Source organism: Chlamydotis macqueenii, chromosome 9 (assembly GCF_036417535.1).
Source record: "Chlamydotis macqueenii isolate bChlMac1 chromosome 9, bChlMac1.mat, whole genome shotgun sequence".
Lineage (NCBI taxonomy): Eukaryota > Metazoa > Chordata > Aves > Otidiformes > Otididae > Chlamydotis > Chlamydotis macqueenii.
Window position 1 is genome coordinate 11,971,719 of NC_141564.1, and position 12,325 is coordinate 11,984,043.

Below are 12,325 nucleotides of genomic sequence, written 5' to 3' on the forward strand. Positions count from 1 at the left end.
TTGTGTGTCCGGTGTCTGATCCAGTGCAGCAGGTGTAATATGGGGAGTGCTCCTAGTTATCTGAAGAATTCAGCCTTGTGTCTCCATGCACACTGTAAATTTTTTATGGTTTAGACCTGTACATTTCCCTTCTGCTGCACCAGGGACAGCGTTTAGGCCTTTGTGTTCATACAGTTGTTTTCTGAAATGTTTGTTTATGCTTGTGTTGTCAGAAGTGTTCCTGTTTGTCACTGTGATGCTAGATGTAGCAAGGTGGCAGAAGAAATATCTTTTATGCATATGCCTTTGTGGTGTAAAGAACGGGAAATGATGATTACTTTTGACAGGGTAGGTTGAACAGCACCGCCCTTCTGCATTACATTTTGCATTTGAAATGTTAATTACAGGTTACTAGTTTACTGAAAATGTAAAGGGTGTATACACCTTAAATGTAGGTCATGCTGCTACATATGAAAACCTCTGCCCTTACAGCTGAAGATACACCAGGCATTCTCTCTAGGGGTAGCAAAGACAGGGTACACTTGACCTGATCTACATAGTTCACTGGATCTAACATCTGCGTTATGATACCAGAATTCAGGTGCTTCATTTCTTACCTTCTTTTGTCACTTCATTGCTGTCAAAAGAGGATAGCAACTCAGTGTGAAATAAACCAGTGTTTGCATATGCCAATGAATTTTTTTGCAGTTGCATCTGTTAGACAGTGGGGTTTTTTAAATGGTTCTTCAAGAGTCACTCAGCAGCTAAAAGGAGAAACTTATTAAATATTTAATGTCTCTGAACCACTCTGAGGCTGAAATAATCCCGTTTCTGCAGCTTTGGTTTAACATAATGGAATATGAAAGGAGGCCAATGATTATATGACCATTTGATATTCAAAGTCAAACTTAAATCCTGCATGTCAGCAAACAATTAGAGACTTCTGATAAAAATCATGGTGACAAAAATATAGCAGAAATATATACAGAAATAAAATATGGAGTACATGACAGTTTCAATGTCCATAAGATTAAAATATAGCCAAATATTAAATAAATTAATATACAGTGCTCTATATTATTTACACATAAGGGATATTCTTGTTATCCTTGGTCAGTAGGAGTAGTGCTATAGGTTGTGAATGTACACACTGAAGCTAGATAGATTATTCCTGGCATGAAATGCCACTCAGTGGGACTGCAGCTGCCTGAATGCTGCACTTCCCAACCAAGGATTGGCAAATTTCAGAGAAATGCAGAGCTTACTTGGTTTGGGAGGACCTCTGATATTTTGGAACACAGTTTGAATAAATAAGTTCCTAAAAATCTTCTGCAAACATTCTTTATTTGTAAGGAAAAAAAAAACCAAGAAAAAAAAACCCAAAAAACCCAAAACAAAACAAAAAAAAACCCCAAAAAACAAATCACCAAAACAAACAAAAAAAAACCCCAAAAAAAACCAAAAAAAAAACCCAAAACCCTCCCTGTTCTTTCCCAATTTGCTCCTAGGAATCCCCTGGAAATTAATTATCTTTTTAAATTGGATTCCAGATTTTGGGGAAGCAGAATGACATAGTTTGCCAGAACCAGTCCAATGTCACTGTGAATCATACTGTGCTAGGCTAGTAATTTGGCTGCACTTGTGCAAGTATCAAAGCAAATGGAGTTTTCCAGACACAGCTAGAGTAGGTGAAATCATCATGGCTTGGTTTCAGATGCAGTGAAATACATGTAACTCAGTGGTATGAAATAAAGCATCTCTGCTAGTCTGAGAAGAGTCATTCCAATACTGAGTCTCATGTCTAGATTTCAAGCTACTTACATATCTTCTCAGAGATGGTTTCAGGTAAGGCCAAGATGTGTGTCTCTGACAGGCATAACAAGTGGATGCTGGACACTTGTCCTGAAGTCTTTCACACTGTTTCTTTCCTTCCTTCAAGAATTCAACAGTAGCCATGATGCTGGATATCTGAGCTATCTTCATGTGAGTGTGAATCTAGTTTCATCCAATTATTGGCAACCCTGTTGAATTTGCCTTTATTTAGTTGACATTATTTAATAAACTGAGGCTTTGCAGACTGGTGTTCTATTACTTGTTTTTCTACTCAAGGATGTGTAAAAAAGTTGTGAGAATTTCTTTACTCTTGTTAGCCATTGTAGAGGTGCTGAGCAAAAGATGATAAATTGTCCTTTTATCAGTCCTGAGCAATAGGAACATAATGGACTTTCCAACTCTGAAGCAAGAGCTAGGCAACAAAGGTGAATTTAGAACTGAAAAAAAAAATAAAAAACCCCACCAAAATTCTCTGTCAAAGTGACATCTAAAATAATCCTTAAGTAAATCTTGTACTAATGCTTTTGATTTATTTTTTTAAACTAGACTTTTTTGTTGTTCTTGTTGTAATAGAACACACTCGGCTGATTCTTTGCCCTGTGCTGCTCGTGTTGCAACACTAAATAAAAACCACATCTTTCCTTAACTCTTTCATTCACCATTCCTGCAGGGCCTAATTTTCCTCATCTCACTGTTGGACCATCAACTTTAGCATGAGGAAAATGAACCTGTGCCATGGAAGTTTTGATGTCTGATTTTAGTTTAGTTTTTGATTGATTCTACCTGGATAACTTATGTTTTACAATGACAGAAGATGTTGCAGTTAAGCAGGACCAAAATAAAAATTGTTCTGAGATTTCAGCAGTTAACTTGCATCTGTGGTGGAAGTGACAGCAGAATATGTTCATGAATCATACCTTAGTTCCACCAGATAGTCAATGAGAACACTTCAGCTGAACAATTACAGCAGCTGATAAAGCCTCTATTTCCTTTCAAGTACTTAAATTTCCTTTTGATTAAATAATTCCATGTTTGAGTCATGTTCACAGGCAGGACATGCATTTGTAAACTCCCTTGATTAGAGCAGCATCCTGAGGAATTTATCACTTCATGATTTTTTGCTTCAGTATGTTCTCTCAATGTACAGCTTGGTAAATAGTCTGCAGAGCTAATCCACCAAACTCCCACACTGGCTATAGCATAAACCTCTAGCTTTAGAGCAGTGCTTCAAGTTTATAAGCTGCTAATTGTTCTGGGGTGCAGCTGTCTAAGTTAGATTATCAGTTGTGATTTACTACTTGCCTTATGATAGCACATGGGATCACCAATGGCCCGTGCTGCTACACTCTGTGAAAAGACACCTGGAGAGCTCCCAGAGACCTCTCAACCTGAAGTCAGCTACCAGATACAGGATACCTGGGTGGGCACAGGACAACAGGGGAGCAACACAGATCAACCTGAAGGCACTTTTTCAAATGACACATCCATACACTTGAGATGCGAATGATCTCGATTATATAAATTTGGTTTGAATTTGAATTGTTTTGCATAGTCTCAGCAAAGGACCACAGGATGCTGCTTGGAAGTAAGACTACTGCCTTGGTAACACTTGTGCTCAGGTGTGTGTAAGTATTCCTAAAAAAACTTCCATTTGCAGCAGCCAGTATTTCAAAGGAGGCGGTTTACTAAATCTGAGAACAATACAAAAGACTTATTTTAATAGAACTTCTAAGATGTTAGACCAGTATGCCAACAATACTGCATTTTTTAAAAATAAAGTAAGAGAAGCTACAATTGATCTACTTTTTTTCCTGGATGGTTGTAGTCTTCCTGAGGATATTGTATGTTTATACAGCACATTTTTAAAATTGTAACATATACAAGCACATAAAGGTAGATTTCAAAGTTTTTATTTAGTCATTACTGACACAGGACTCCCACAGAAGTCTGAGCGCTGTGTTTATTTGAAAGTAGAAGATATACCTGTCTAAGGTGTGTACATTAATTTCTTTATCTCCTTTCACATTTATTTCCTACACTACACATTGCAAATACACACTGAAAACCAATAAATACTTAGCTAGGTTTAAATTCTGACTTTTAGAAAACTGAAAATGCACACTGAAAAAAATACACTGGTAACCTGGGCTCTTCTGTGCAAAGTAGTGGCACCCCTCATCCAGTGCCCCTGATACATCTCCTCCAGGGTTATGGAGTGGCAGAGCCAGGCACCAGTGCTTGCTTTCTCTTTCCAAAGTCCTTCAGGAAGGGGAAGCAGAAAAGCACCATGTCATTTCATAAAGTGTGACCAAATAACTCTCTCATTAAGTTTTTGAAGTAAACCCCTTTCAAGTTGGTATCCCACTCTAGTACTGCAAGAACAAGCCCTAGCAAAATGATGCAAGAGTGGTCCCTTCCATCTAGCTGTCTTGTGGTATTTAGAAATAAAAGATGATTGGTCAAATTGCTCTTTAATTTTAGTTAATGAGGAAAGCCTGTATCTGAATACCCAGCATGCTCTCAGGCAACACTGTGAGACCCAAGGACTTCTATTGACAGTGAGTCAAACTGTTATGTGTGTGTATATAGACATATTTATGGTTTTTTTTTTTTTCCTTTTCCTGTTAGTGTCTGAATACATTAATGTCTTTCCTTAGATATATCCAGAGTTCTTGATTGGAAACAGCCATACTGCTTGGGAGTTCAAACTAAGCTACAAAATCAGTCAAAAGCAATGCAAGTCAGGTCCTGTGTCATAATAAAATTAATTTTAATCTATAGCAGGAAAATGAGTGCGTTGCTGCTGTTGTATCTGTTTGTACAAATACATTTTTTTGTGGGTGTTTTGCTCAGCTGAAGCAGGTAATAAATTTTTGCAGCTCTGGTTACAGAGATGGCTGGAGATATCTCTGCTGTGCAAAGCAGATGGGGAGGGGAAGCTTCTGGTTTTCTCCATAGCAGCACACGAGGGGCAGTTACAAGACCTAGCCACCACTCACTTCAGAGCAAAGTGAATGCACCAGAATGCTCTGCTGTTTTGTGGAATTAATTGAAAACACAATTGACTTCTTGTGATTGGTTTAAAGAAATATCCTTCAAGTGCAAAGGTAACTGATCCCATTTCTGTGACTATAATAGAACAGATGTCCATGTATTTAGGCAGTTCTAGCCTGCTATGCATACTCATTACAAAAGCTGTTCTAGAACATATCTGTCTAACCTCACTCACAGGAAAATAGTGCATTGTATCTCACACTACTTTTTTACCATGATGTTGCTTTTTAAATGACCTCTTGTGACAGCATGTGCCCTGTACTGGAGGTGGTATGTCTAAACCATGTTAGTTTTCAGAAACCTCACAGAAATGAATTTCTGTTCCCATACACTTCTCCAGTTTCTTTTTTTGTGTTCAATGGGAGTGCAAAACAGAGTTGTACAAGAATGCTGAAACCAAACTACTCAGCCTTTCTTCCTGACAAAAGTTGTTCCTTGTCAATTGAGTGAATGGGGACTGCTCAGGTGTGTGTATAAGGCAGGCTCAAGCCCCCTTTTAAATTGTTCTTGTCATTTGCTAACAAGAAGCAGGTGAGACTGAACAGAATTGTGCAAACTCTGCATGCTTAGTTTTTATTTCTTGTTTCTATTCGGGTTTTTTTGGGTGGTAATTGTGACAACTGGGGAAGATAAATCCTTTTAGTGAAGAAGTAAGGCTCAAACAGGAAGTTAGAAGTCAAAATTAGGCTCTGCTTGTTCTCTTTTTTACTATTTCCTCTTTACAAGTGCTCTAAATGTAAATAAAGGTTGGACATGTGGCAGTGTTGCATCGGCATTGTGTGGGCAGGAAAGAAATGAATTTGCCATCAGTGGAGTTAAGTGTGTAACTCTCAGTAAAGCTAATAGCCTGATTCTGTATTTCTTCCAGTCAGAAATTTCCTGACTCTGATACTTAACTGGAGTGTTGATTGGAGGAAAAAATGAAAAGATTTTAGGCCATCTAAAGGAATAGTGCTTTTGTTGTGGTTACCTACACAGCTTGTCTGTTACTCTAGGTTTTCCTCACCTATGAAGAGGTGTTTTCCCCATTTATATGCAAAGATAAATTATAGGACTTGCTGCGTCCTTTCGGGGAAATACATCCCTCTGCATGTGTCTGTGTGGGTGCTGCTGTTGTCTTGAATACATACAGAGGTGACGGAGTCAGGATTATGGCTGCAATTGGTGTGCATGATCTAAAATAAGCAAATCCTACTTGCTACATAATTATAAAACAGTCTGAAATGAATCTCACTTCTCACTTTTCTGTCTGATTTTTGTATTTGTTAAATGTTAGAAGACACAAGATATTATTAAATGTGTATGTATAGACAGGAGGCGCGTTTCAGTACCTATTAACCGGATGTATTGTGGCATCATTCCAGGAATAATTTTATAACACTGTGAAGTTTCAGTCTCTGTGTGTCATATACATATTTTGTTTGAATCATAAAATTATGATGGAGTGTCTTGTGGAGACCCTAGTGACGTTAAGCTAGATAACGTAACTAAACCAAGTCCGCATTAGTTATGAAGAAGTGCAGACCTGAAGGGTCTAACACATCCAGTTCTCTTCTCTTGTAGCCTTTTATTTATTTATTTATAATTCCTTCATTTGTCTTGCACAGCTGAGCTGGGAAAGCCTGTTATCTCTGATGTTTAGCATTTAGAAAGAAAGTTCCCAGATCTGAAAACTTCAGTGTTGTGCAGTCCTGTGCTTTTCCTGCTGGGAAGCAGAACAGCCCGTGGGCTTGTTCTCCTCTCTTATTATTCACTAATAATAGGGTCCTCCTTTGCAAAGAGGCATCTGCTTTACAAGTTCTATAGAACAATAAATTACCTTATGTAGGTGACTGAATCACTTTTCAAGGGCACAGAAGGTTAATTTTCCAATAGTAAATAATAAAACAAAGTTTGCTTGACAAGGACAGATGGGAAGACATGCAAATGAGACTATGCAGTCAGTTATACATTGTTTTTTATGAGCATCTGGACAATAGAAAAACAGAATAGATCCATGCCAGACAAATGAGTTGACTACATTAAGAAAAGCATTTCTAAAGAGTCCTAAACAGAATTACACCCATTACTGAAGAAGATAAATTATATTAATGGCAACTCTAAAATGACTGAAATTGTTTTGTCATTAGCAAGAAAAAAAAAGTTATTTGGACAACAAAGGCATTTTGGGAATGAGGGAAATTGATATACCCAGATGAGCTTGTGTGTATCTGATAGTGAAATGCAGAATGTGTTTGGGGGCCAGGAAAAGGTCACACATGGTACTGAAGTCCTTTCTTTCTATGTCACACAAAGAATCTGCGTGTTGCAGCAATGGGTGAAGCTGCTGTTTAAGCAACGGTGAATTTAATTTCTCCTCTGACTTCTAGACGCACAATATACAGTCAAATGTCACCCAGTGTTTTTGTGCTTTTGTGTGACATTGCTAGTTATTTCTGAGATTTATAGAGAACAAAGGAATGGTGAGAAATAGTAATGGATAGTTCAAAAGAACAGTCAATGCAGTAATTTTCTGAAGGCTAAGAGATTTCTATCTTAGTAATTTTTTTTTTTTTTTTTTTTTTTAGTTTTAATGTTAAATCGTATTGAAAGAATTTGGAGAGGATGATGAAAACACATTCATAAAATATTTCTGGATATTTCTGACCTAACTTACCTTTGGTTAATATTTCTGCTTGTAAATAATTGTAGACTTCAATCCAGCAAGGGAGGGAGAGGTAAAATGAGTGTATGAAAAAAAAAAAGTTCAGGCTAACAGGTTGTTTAAGAGGTACAAACCACCTATTTCTTATTATCATGGTTTAACCCTAACTGGCAGCTAAGCACCAGGCAGCCGCTCGCTCACTCCTCCCCAATCAGTGGGACAGGGAGGGGAACCAGAAAAAAGGAAAACTCGTGAGTTGAGAAAAGACAGTTTAATTGAACAGCAAAGGAAGAAATAATAATAATACTAGTAAAAGAATACACAAAACAAGTGATGCACAGTGCAATTACTCACCACTCACTGACTGATGCCCAGCCTGGAACAGTGACTGCAGCCCCCCAGGCAACTCCCCCCACTTTATATGCTGAGCAGACATCATATGGTATGGAATATCCATTTGGCCAGTTTGGGTCAGCTGTCCTGGCTATGCCACCTCCCAGCTTCTTGCGCACCTCCAGCCTTCTCGCTAGCAGAGCACGGGGAGCTGAAAAGTCCTTGGGTTAGTATAATCACTACTCAGCAACAACTAAAACATCAGTGTGCTATCAACATTATTCTCATCCTAAATCCAAAACATAGCACTATACCAGCTACTAGGAATAAAACAAGGACACTTATATCAGGTGTATTTTTTATCTCACAACTTTAGAACTCAATTCTTGTTGTAGTAAGATCAGTTTAACATCAACTATTGCCCTACTGAAGCCAATATTTCATTAATTTCAGTCTGACACAGCTAAATATTCTGCTAGGATTTTGCCTCACTGTGTCTTATTTAAGAATACCAGATGTGGTGATCACTTGCCAAAAAAAAAGTGGTTTATGGTAGCTACGCTCCATTTTTTACAAGCTAAAATTGCCCTGTTATCTGTAGCAGGAAGCACGGTCTGTTTGGAGTCTCTGCCTGTTGCTGAATGTGCCAATTGTTGCAAATAAAAATCAATTTTTGCCATCACAAACTGAAATTTATTGTTTGTGCAATGTGTTTAGCTGCAGGAAGCTTTTGTTTAAAATAATCTGCTCACCATAACTGCTAGAAATGTGCTTTTTTTGGTATCCATTAAACTTCTGGTTTAGTTCATTAACATATTGTTAATCGTTGCGTGATTTAGTTTAATTCCACATGAGTGGCATTTGTGAAGCAGAAATTGTTTTTTATATTTATCTTCTGTTTGGAAAGAAAATTTTTGAAAGTGATTGGAAAGGGAAGGGAATGTAGAATACTTGCATCTTAGCTGTACCTCTAAACAATGTTCAAGTTTACTGTTTAAAAATAAATAAAGAAGAAACAAGTAGAGACAAGATCATGCTTACAGGCAAACAGAAATCTGATAAAATACATTTCATAAATAGCATTCAATCAGAAGGGAGTTGGCTTTAAAGTACATCTAAACTGTGTACACTTCAGGGAGGAGAGAGAGCTTTAAATTCGACCACGTTTCTTTGAAAATTCTGACTTTCTAGGGATTTTGTACAACATCAGCTTTCACTCTCTGTTGCTTTGTGAAGCACTGCCTCATAATTAACTGACCCTGAAAGCTGAATAGAGATACTGAATCATAACTGCTTCCAAACAACAGAATTTTGTCCAGAAAGACAAATAATACCCCCTATCCCTCACCCCAAATGCACAAAAATTCCTGCTTTTATACAGGAAAAATATGAAAACCACAGCTGGAATTATCTTTCCCAGAATTTCTTCCTGGTTGAACTGCAGCATCTGAAAGCTGTGTAGGTCTTTTTATAGCAAACCAACAAATTGCTGGTGCAAAAGATAGATGCCAGCACTGTGCTACCCTCTCTGTTTGGACTCAGTCTAAAGCCTCTGACAATTGCTTTTGGTTAAGTTCAAAGTCAATTTTCATACTTTAAAATTGAGGCTCTATATAAATCTATCTATGTGTATATATGTGTATGCACATACATTTTTTTTTTATAGATGTACTCTTTTATTTTTTTTTTTTTTAGGGAAATATCAAGATACATCCAAACCAAATACAGTCAGAGTTGATTTGTATCACAGCAGTATTTTTCTGCCCTGGGTTGTGATTTGATCAAGTGTTTATATTATCTAAATAAAACAATGACCGGGCACCATATAAAATGATCTAACTGCTGGAGAACAGATTGCATCATTGTTTTAAAACTGTGAGAAATTAATCTAAGTATATCTGGAATAGACATCTTAAATAGGGCTGATCTGGATATGTCATAATAAAATATTCCTATGTATCTGGAGGGACTAGAGAATGAGTCTAGTCTATTCTGAAAATTAATATGAAAATAGATATTTTCCTAGTTCTACATGACAGGAAGATCTCAAAAGATCTACTTCAGAAATTTTGTTTTTCCTTCCTCCCTAGTAATTTGTTTTGCAAGGCTTTTCATATTCTTATTAGTTATGTGATAAGTACCATTGGTGTGACTGCTGGAGAGGACAAATACAAAACATAATAAAAATCTAAGTGGAATGAAAAAAAACCCCAAACCTTCAACGTGAAGTCATAGGACTTTAAATTACAAAATATCTTTTTTTTTTTTTTTTTTCTTCTTTTGCAAAACATCATCAAATTGAAAAAAAAAATCACCATTTCTATTTTAATGAAGGGAGTATTTTTTAATTGTAAAATATCCCTCACAAGTCTTTTTAAGAAGGAATGTTTTGTAGTCTTTTAGCAAGTTCTGGGAAATACTATTAAAAATACCTAGAGCTTTAACAGTGTATATGTTTTCTGTTAAGGTTTTACAGTTTGGAAAATAAAATTTATGGTTTTCCAAATTCTGATGAATTGCTCAGCAGTACACTGCACTAATCTTCCTCTGTGCTGCTTTGCCAGCATTCAAAATAAATATTTGCATTTTTAGAAAAGATGCTTTTGTGGCTGATACCACGTCTGAGCTAAGAGATGGAGCTTGGACCAAACTTTTATAATCCTTAAGAGTTTATTGTTGTTGTTGGGTTTTTGTTTTTTTTTTTCCCCCCTTAAAATTAAGAGTATTGAATTTTTGTATTCTTCTGAAAAATTCTACAAATATTGCCAATTTATGGTTGTTTAACAAAAGGCTTCAATACTTTCCCATGTCCTCGTGAAGAGATCTACCTCGTTCTATGTATGCCCTGAACTCTGGGTTTCGTGTCCAATGTACTTTGGCTGCCTACATTTGTGTCAGTCTCTCTCATTGGGAGTCCTTAAAAGTTAATCTTGTTTTAGTATGTTTTTCATGTTGTTTGTTTTTCACTCCTCAGTGAGGAGCAAAATAAACTGCTCATAGGACCCCAGTGTAAATGAATAAAAAAAGTCTGTCACTGTGAAAGGAGTCCACTTCTGTGCCTGGAAAGTAAGAACAGTTTATGTGAAGAGAAGCTTGGAAAGATTTATTATGTGTTGTATGTAAGAGCTGTTAAAAAAATGCAAGGGGAACAGGTTCTGAGCATGCTGCTCATTTCCTCCTTGTGTACAGCACAGCCCCATAACGCTGCCCTGTGAGCCCACCAAAAGGTTTCAGCCTGCCTCCCCTGCTGCTGAAGGGTCCTTGAAAACTGCTTCCAACTGCAAACACATGAAAACAGAGAAAGCAAGCCCCAGTCAATGCCCCTGTCCTTTGCTAGTCTTAAGGAGGAGCTACAATGTGCTTTTCCTATTCCTGTGTAGAAAACTCTCACTTGCTGTTTTACGAAAAAAGTGGTTCAACTGATATTCAGAATATATTTGAAACATGCTTCCAATATATAAACTGAAATAAAGAGGTGAGCTTTCTGGGAATGTGTTTGCCAAATTGCATTGCTCTGAGATTGTATGATATGTTACGTAGCCTTTCTTTTTAAGAAGAAGATGCTTTCCTTAGTTCTCTGTTTTCCAGTTCTTTGGAAGTTGTGAATTAAGGATTAGATGCTTAGGTGCTGTGAAAATTTAATTTTACCAAAACCACAGATCAGAAATATAGAGGATATGTGGTGTCTTATTAGCAGGAATTTTACTCTGTGCTGTGATTAATGAGGAAAATAATTAAATGCTGCTTTTATCAGAGTCAATCTAGGACCACAAATGAAGTACAGTTTTGTAGACTCTTCTCTTCTTTGGGTGGATAAGAAGAGACAAGTCACTTGTGGATCCAATAAAATTTACAATTCATAGAGTTAACTTAAGTTGGAATTGTCACAAATTGAAGAGACAAGCATCTGTGTTGATGTAAAGTTTAAGGCAATAGTAGTTTGCTGCTGAATTACTTCATTTCCATGCACAGAAAACAATTCTGGTGTAGTGGTTTTACCAAACCAGAGCAGTCAGCAGGACTTATGGAAAAAAAGGTATACGCTTTTTCTCAATGTCATGTAAGAGGCATATGCTTAAATCTGGAGTAAAAAAATATTTTCATACTGCTGTTTAAAACTCTGCACTGGCAGAAGTGATTCTTCCTTTCTTTTATGACACATGTAGTCTTGCTATGTAGTCTATTGATTATGTTGATAAACATAGATCTGCTTTTGCTTGATGCCAGTTTGGCATTTGTGCACGAAGTGAATCTGCAAATCTTTTGAATGGCCAGCATGCATTTAGCATATTGCATCTAGAGACATTCCTTGTCCCAGCTGAACTCTCTCAATAGCAGCTTTGTAGTGTTTCTGTAGGAATGAGCTCTTGGGAAAAGATTCGGTGCTCCTTTGGCTTTTTTTTTTTTTAAGTGGGATTTGAGAGATGGAAACAATGCGGATGAGTCATCCCCATTTGGTCAGTAGATCTGTTTATCCAAAGA